At 51.9% G+C, this 9,211-nt stretch overlaps 1 protein-coding gene across 1 annotated transcript in view; it reads right to left on the bottom strand.

Moving 5' to 3' along the window:
- LOC140393643 (uncharacterized) overlaps nt 1-9,211 on the bottom strand; it is a 411,041-nt gene that overhangs the window by 198,969 nt on the left and 202,861 nt on the right. The window lies entirely within an intron of this gene.

Consider the following 9,211-nt stretch of genomic DNA (forward strand, 5'->3'; position numbering starts at 1 on the left):
GGACTTTAAGGACACCAACATTAAATACTTACCCACTTGATCCAACCCGGGGTCCACCACATCAGGAGCACACTGGGAAATACTTGCACCAATCCACGTGGCGTGAATCTGGGCTGAGAGGGTTGGAGTATCACGGGGGCGTGGAGCACATTGGTGAACCAGATGGGTTTTTACAACAATCAATAATAGTTTCATGGTGACCATTGCTGAAGCTATGTTTACATTGCAGATTGAGTAATTAAATTTAAATGGAAGCAGTGACTGTGGTGGGATTTCTATCCATGTCCCAGAGCATTAGTTTAGCCTCCGGATTACTGGTTCCGTGACATCACCACTCTGTCGCTGTCCCTCCCCAATCTCCAGCGTTCTGGTAGAAAGGGCAGCCTTTGCTAAATTGGTTAAAATGTTTATGCTGATATCAGAAGCTCATTGAAAGGCCGAGATACTGGATTTAAATTAGAGTTCTGCCTGTTTTACAGGATCAGTTTTCAACCTTCGAATTTCTCAGCAGTTCACTCACCCTGTGCGGTCGTCACACAGCCCAACATGACTCTGACCAGCTGGACTCCAGCCCAACAGGACACTGACCAACTGGACTCCAGCCCAACATGACTCTGACCAACAGGAAGCTCCAGCCCAACATGACTCTGATCAACTGGACTCCAGCCCAACATGACTCTGACCAACAGGAGACTCCAGCCCAACATGACTCTGACCAACTGGACTCCAGTCCAACATGACACTGACCAACTGGACTACAGCCCAACATGACACTGACCAACAGGAAGCTCCAGCCCAACATGACACTGACCAACAGGAAGCTCCAGCCCAACATGACTCTGACCAACTGGACTCCAGCCCAACATGACTCTGACCAACTGGACTCCAGCCCAACAGGACACTGACCAACTGGACTCCAGCCCAACATGACACTGACCAACTGGAGTCCAGCCCAACATGACACTGACCAAGAGGAAGCTCCAGCCCAACATGACACTGACCAACTGGACTCCAGCCCAACAGGACACTGACCAACTGGACTCCAGCCCAACATGACACTGACCAACTGGACTCCAGCCCAACATGACACTGGCCAACAGGAAGCTCCAGCCCAACAAGACACTGACAAACAGGACTCTCCAGTCCAACATGACACTGACCAACTGGACCCCAGCCCAACATGACACTGACCAACAGGAAGCTCCAGCCCAACATGACACTGACCAACTGGACTCCAGCCGAACATGACACTGACCAACTGGAAACTCCAGCTCAACATGACACTGACCAACTGGACTCCAGCCCAACATGACACTGACCAATAGGAAGCCCCAGCCCAACATGACACTGACCAACAGGAAACTCCAGCTCAACATGACATTGACCAACTGGACTCCAGCCCAACATGACACTGACCAACAGGAAACTCCAGCTCAACATGACACTGACCAACAGGAAGCTCCAGCCCAACATGACACTGACCAACTGGACTCCAGCCGAACATGACACTGACCAACTGGAAACTCCAGCTCAACATGACACTGACCAACTGGACTCCAGCCCAACATGACACTGACCAATAGGAAGCCCCAGCCCAACATGACACTGACCAACAGGAAACTCCAGCCCAACATGACATTGACCAACTGGACTCCAGCCCAACATGACACTGACCAACTGGATTCCAGCTCAACATGACACTGACCAACAGGAAGCTCCAGCCCAACATGACACTGACCAACTGGACTCCAGCCCAACATGACACTGACCAACTGGACTCCAGCCCAACATGACACTGACCAACTGGACTCCAGCCCAACATGACACTGACCAACTGGACTCCAGCCCAACATGACTCTGACCAACTGGACTCCAGCCCAACATGACACTGACCAACTGGACTCCAGCCCAACATGACACTGACCAACTGGATTCCAGCCCAACATGACACTGACCAACAGGAAGCTCCAGCCCAACATGACACTGACCAACTGGACTCCAGCCCAACATGACACTGACCAACTGGACTCCAGCCCAACATGACACTGACCAACTGGACTCCAGCTCAACATGACACTGACCAACTGGACTCCAGCCCAACATGACACTGACCAACAGGAAGCTCCAGCTCAACATGACACTGACCAACTGGACTCCAGCCCAACATGACACTGACCAACAGGAAGCTCCAGCCCAACATGACACTGACCAACTGGATTCCAGCCCAACATGACACTGACCAACAAGTAGCTCCAGCCCAACATGACACTGACCAACTGGACTCCAGCCCAACATGCCACTGACCAACAGGAAGCTCCAGCCCAACATGACACTGACCAACTGGACTCCAGCCCAACTGACACTGACCAACAGGAAGCTCCAGCCCAACATGACTCTGACCAACAGGAAGCTCCAGCCCAACATGACATTGACCAACTGGACTCCAGCCCAACATGACACTGACCCACAGGAAGCTCCAGCTCAACATGACACTGACCAACTGGACTCCAGCCCAACATGACACTGACCAACTGGATTCCAGCCCAACATGACACTGACCAACAAGTAGCTCCAGCCCAATATGACACTGACCAACTGGACTGCAGCCCAACATGACACTGACCAACTGGACTCCAACCCAACATGACACTGACCAACTGGACTCCAGCCCAACATGACACTGACCAACAGGAAGCTCCAGCCCAACATGACACTGACCAACTGGACTCCAGCCCAACATGACACTGACCAACTGGACTCCAGCCCAACATGACACTGACCAACTGGACTCCTGCCCAACATGACACTGACCAACAGGAAGCTCCAGCCCAACATGACACTGACCAAAAGGAAACTCCAGCCCAACATGACACTGACCAACTGGATTCCAGCCCAACATGACACTGACCAACTGGACTCCAGCCCAACATGACACTGACCAACAGGAAACTCCAGCCCAACATGACACTGACCAACAGGAAGCTCCAGCCCAACATGACACTGACCAACAGAAAGCTCCAGCCCAACATGACACTGACCAACTGGACTCCAGCCCAACATGACACTGACCAACAGGAAGCTCCAGCCCAACATGACACTGACCAACTGGACTCCAGCCCAACATGACACTGACCAACTGGACTCCAGCCCAACATGACACTGACCAACAGGAAGCTCCAACCCAACATGACACTGACCAACTGGACTCCAGCCGAACATGACACTGACCAACTGCACTCCAGCCCAACATGACACTGACCAACAGGAAGCTCCAGCCCAACATGACACTGACCAACTGGACTCCAGCCCAACATGACACTGACCAACTGAACTCCAGCCCAACAGGACACTGACCAACAGGAAGCTCCTGCCCAACATGACATTGACCAACTGGACTCCAGTCCAACATGACACTGACCAACAGGAAGCTCCAGCCCAACATGACACTGACCAACAGGAAGCCCCAGCCCAACATGACACTGACCAACTGGACTCCAGTCCAACATGACACTGACCAACTGGACTCCAGCCCAACATGACACTGACCAACAGGAAGCTCCAGCCCAACATGACACTGACCAACTGGACTCCAGCCGAACAGGACACTGACCAACAGGAAGCTCCTGCCCAACATGACACTGACCAACTGGATTCCAGCCCAACATGACACTGACCAACAAGTAGCTCCAGCCCAACATGACACTGACCAACTGGACTGCAGCCCAACATGACACTGACCAACAAGTAGCTCCAGCCCAACATGACACTGACCAACTGGACTGCAGCCCAACATGACACTGACCAACTGGACTCCAACCCAACATTACACTGACCAACTGGACTCCAGCCCAACATGACACTGACCAACAGGAAGCTCCAGCCCAACATGACACTGACCAACTGGACTCCAGCCCAACATGACACTGACCAACTGGACTCCAGCCCAACATGACACTGACCAACTGGACTCCAGCCCAACAGGACACTGACCAACAGGAAGCTCCTGCCCAACATGACATTGACCAACTGGACTCCAGTCCAACATGACACTGACCAACAGGAAGCTCCAGCCCAACATGACACTGACCAACAGGAAGCCCCAGCCCAACATGACACTGACCAACTGGACTCCAGTCCAACATGACACTGACCAACTGGACTCCAGCCCAACATGACACTGACCAACAGGAAGCTCCAGCCCAACATGACACTGACCAACTGGACTCCAGCCGAACAGGACACTGACCAACAGGAAGCTCCTGCCCAACATGACACTGACCAACTGGATTCCAGCCCAACATGACACTGACCAACAAGTAGCTCCAGCCCAACATGACACTGACCAACTGGACAGCAGCCCAACATGACACTGACCAACTGGACTCCAACCCAACATTACACTGACCAACTGGACTCCAGCCCAACATGACACTGACCAACAGGAAGCTCCAGCCCAACATGACACTGACCAACTGGACTCCAGCCCAACATGACACTGACCAACTGGACTCCAGCCCAACATGACACTGACCAACTGGACTCCTGCCCAACATGACACTGACCAACAGGAAGCTCCAGCCCAACATGACACTGACCAAAATGAAACTCCAGCCCAACATGACACTGACCAACTGGATTCCAGCCCAACATGACACTGACCAACTGGACTCCAGCCCAACATGACACTGACCAACAGGAAACTCCAGCCCAACATGACACTGACCAACAGGAAGCTCCAGCCCAACATGACACTGACCAACAGAAAGCTCCAGCCCAACATGACACTGACCAACTGGACTCCAGCCCAACATGACACTGACCAACAGGAAGCTCCAGCCCAACATGACACTGACCAACTGGACTCCAGCCCAACATGACACTGACCAACTGGACTCCAGCCCAACATGACACTGACCAACAGGAAGCTCCAACCCAACATGACACTGACCAACTGGACTCCAGCCGAACATGACACTGACCAACTGGACTCCAGCCCAACATGACACTGACCAACAGGAAGCTCCAGCCCAACATGACACTGACCAACTGGACTCCAGCCCAACATGACACTGACCAACTGGACTCCAGCCCAACAGGACACTGACCAACAGGAAGCTCCTGCCCAACATGACATTGACCAACTGGACTCCAGTCCAACATGACACTGACCAACAGGAAGCTCCAGCCCAACATGACACTGACCAACAGGAAGCCCCAGCCCAACATGACACTGACCAACTGGACTCCAGTCCAACATGACACTGACCAACTGGACTCCAGCCCAACATGACACTGACCAACAGGAAGCTCCAGCCCAACATGACACTGACCAACTGGACTCCAGCCGAACAGGACACTGACCAACAGGAAGCTCCTGCCCAACATGACACTGACCAACAGGAAGCTCCAACCCAACATGACACTGACCAACAGGAATCTCCAGCCCAACATGACACTGACCAACTGGACTCCAGCCCAACATGACACTGACCAACAGGAAGCTCCAGCCCAACATGACACTGACCAACAGGAAGCTCCAGCCCAACATGACACTGACCAACTGGACTCCAGCCGAACATGACACTGACCAACTGGACTCCAGCCCAACATGACACTGACCAACTGGACTCCAGCCCAACATGACACTGACCAACAGGAAGCTCCAGCCCAACATGACATTGACCAACAGGAAGCTCCAGCCCAACATGACACTGACCAACTGGACTCCAGCCCAACATGACACTGACCAACTGGACTCCAGCCCAACATGACACTGACCAACAGGAAGCTCCAGCCCAACGTGACACTGACCAACAGGAAGCTCCAGCCCAACATGACACTGACCAACTGGACTCCAGCCCAACATGACACTGACCAACTGGGCTCCAGCCCAACATGACTCTGACCAACTGGACTCCAGCCCAACATGACACTGACCAACAGGAAGCTCCGCACGTACCTGGACCTGAAGCTTTGAGCTTTTCCGCTCTTCCTAACTCCACCTGAGAAGAACGTGGGCCCCACGATCCTCCCCACCAATTTCCTGGCCAGTTTTGAGTCCAATGAAGGAGTTACAATGAAGGTTGACAATCTCGATGACATTGTCGAGGAGAAATGCTGCTACTCATTGGAAGGTGAATAATGTTATGAAGATAAGATAAGAATGGTTATTTTTCCATTGTGACTGACCTTTTTGCAGTGATAAAGCTATTGTCAGATGTAATTATTCACCACTAATGATAAACTCAGTGTATAAAAGGGAGAGTTGATGTCCACAACACACCAGCTGCAAGATGGTAAAGCTTCTACTTGGAACAGGTAAGCCTGTTTGACCATTTCAATACCTTTGACATTGTTTAGAACCGTGGTTTGAATCAAAAATTACTTGATTTATTGAGGCCTGAACCCAGTATAGAAGTCAATGTAGGCTGAAGAACTGCATTTTAGAAGTGACTCAAACAATAGCTGCTAAAATTGCTGAATATCTGCTTGGCTGTACCTTACATCAGCAAGGAGCGGGGCTGTCAATACCAGCCCATCAGAGACAATCGGCCTCATATCCTAAGCCATTCACAGCTTACCCAACTGGGTATGGACCGAACTATTAAATCATTCATTTTGGACATTTTTGGAGAAAGGAACTCCATCAGCCAAATTATATAGTCACTATTAAACAATGGGTATGAAACTGGATAAAAGCTTTGACAAGGGTCATCTGGACTCGAAACGTTAGCTCTTTTCTCTCCCTACAGATGCTGCCAGACGTGCTGAGATTTTCCAGCATTTTCTTTTTGGTATGAAACAGGCTCAAAATGACCATATTTGGAGAACAGGCCAGCTTGAGAGAGGAGATCATGTGATAAGCAAGCTTGCCCTCTTTATGTTTTAAGAAGCTGTTTGGTTCCAGGGCAGTCAGTGTCAGACTGGAAAGATTCTCAGTTGTCTCTCTCTCTGCCTCCCTCTCACTCCGCCTCTCTCTTTCTCTCTGTCTATCTGTTTGCCTCTCTCTGTCTGTCTCTCTCTCTGTGCCTCTCTCTCTCTGTATATCTCTCTCTCTGCCTGTCTGTCTGTATGTCTCTCTCTTTCTCTCTGTCTCTCTCTGTCTCTGTCTCTCTGCCTAACCTTTGGACACTAAGAGTCCATTTAGCCAATCCACCTAACCTACACATCTTTGGACTGCGAGAGGAAACTGGAGCATCCGGAGGAAACCCACACAAACATGGAGAGAATGTGCAGGCTCCACACAGTCAAACAGGTCAGGATTGTACCTGGGTCCCTGGCGCTGGGAGGCAGCAAAACCAACTGCTGCCACCTTGCTGCCCCATAGCGAGAGGATTTGAGTATAGGAATAGAGATGTTTTACTGCAATTGTATCGGGCATTGGTGAGGCCACACCTGGAGTATTGTGGGCAGTTCTGGTGTCCTTATCTGAGGAAGGATGTTCTTGCTATGGAGGGGGAGCAGCGAAGGTTTACCAGGCTGATTCCTGGGATGGCGGGACTGTCATATGAGGAGAGACTAAGTCGGTTCGGATTATATTCATTGGAGTTTAGAAGAGTGAGGGGGGATCTCATAGAAACTTATAAAATTCTAACAGGATCGGACACGGTAGATTCAGAAAGAAAGTTCCCGATGGTTGAGGAATCCAGAACTAGGGGGCCATAGTTTGAGGATAAGGGACAAACCTTTTAGGACTGAGGTGAGGAGAAATTTCTTCACCCAGAGAGCGGTGAATCTGTGGAATTCACTCCCACAGAAAGTAGTTGAGGCCAAAACGTTTTGTAATTTCAAGAAGGAATTAGATATAGCTCTTGGGGCTAAAGGGATCGAGGGATATGGGGGGAAGGCAGGGTCAGGGTATTGAACTTGATGATCAGCCATGATCATAACGAATGGGGGAGCAGGCTCAAAGGGCCGAATGGCCTCCTCCTGCCTCTATTTTTCTCTGTGGTGTCTCTAATTTCAGTACCACAGCTAAATGGAAAGTTGAAAAGTTAATATCTGAGGTAATAATAGAGATTTGAAGGGTAGTTTTATTGAAATCTGCTGCTATTATAGAAGGTTGTTCAGAACCAATGAGTTGCAAGATCAGACTGACAAAATACACTTCTCCTGTAGGGTGTGCTAGCTGTGGAGGCAGGATTGATGTGGACGGCTCATCCCGAAGATCGGGTTAAGGCCCTAGGTCGAATTTTGGGATGGACAGTCTAGTTTCTTCCTCACTGAGCCTGGAGATGACAAAGGTGTTTGTTGTAAGGGGCACCGAGTCCGCACCGGGTTGTAGAGAAAAACAAACTGATTTATTTAACACGGTAACTATTATGTACAGCTCCAGTAGTCTTCTCGAGTCGGGCCTGACTGGCTGACTCTATACAAAGACACATGGGCCGGGATTCTGTGATCCTGAGGCTAAGTGTTGACGCCGTCGGAAACGCCGTTGCGTTTCCCGACGGCGTCAACATGGCCTCAGGATCAGGAATTCTGGCCCCTAAAGGGGGCCAGCACGGCACTGGAGCGGCCCTCGCTGCTCCAGCTGCTGATCCCGGCATCAACTGGGGTCCGCGCATGCGCAGTGGCTCCCTTCTCCGCGCCGGCCCCGATGAAACATGGCGTAGAGCTACAGGGGCCGGCGTGGAAGAAAGGAGGCCCCTCGCACGAGAGGCCGGCCCGCCGATTGGTGGGTCCCGATCACGGGCCAGGCCACAACAGAGGCCCCCTCCCCCCACACAGGCCACCCCCACACACTTCCACGCCGAGGTCCCGTCGGCTGAGAGCAGGTTAGACCGGCGCCGGTGGGACTCGGGGTTGAATCGCCGGGGGTGGTCCCGAAGAGCAGACCCCAGCCGGCACCGCGCCGGCGGCAATAGTGCCGATTCTCCGCTCTGCGTGGGGCGGCGTGGCACGATTCGTGCCGGTCGGGCTGATTCTCCGGCCTGGCCCGGGGCTGAGAAAATCCCGCCCATGAACGAGTTAAGGGTTCTCCGCACCCTTATCGGGGGAGCCGGTGTTCTGCAAACTCCACGGGGAAGTGGATCATCCCGACCCGTGAGACCCGTGCGGGTTATAACAGCGTTGATGAGGCTTTTAGTGACAATCGACTGGCGAGCAGTCTTGGTCAGTCTGAGGCAGTAAACAGCAAGGGGTTGGTGGTAAAGTTGGGGATGGGGGTTGTAGATGACTAATTCAGTTTTACAATGATTAGCCTGAAATA

The sequence above is a fragment of the Scyliorhinus torazame genome, chromosome 17 (genome assembly GCF_047496885.1).
Source record: "Scyliorhinus torazame isolate Kashiwa2021f chromosome 17, sScyTor2.1, whole genome shotgun sequence".
Classification (NCBI taxonomy): Eukaryota; Metazoa; Chordata; class Chondrichthyes; order Carcharhiniformes; family Scyliorhinidae; genus Scyliorhinus; species Scyliorhinus torazame.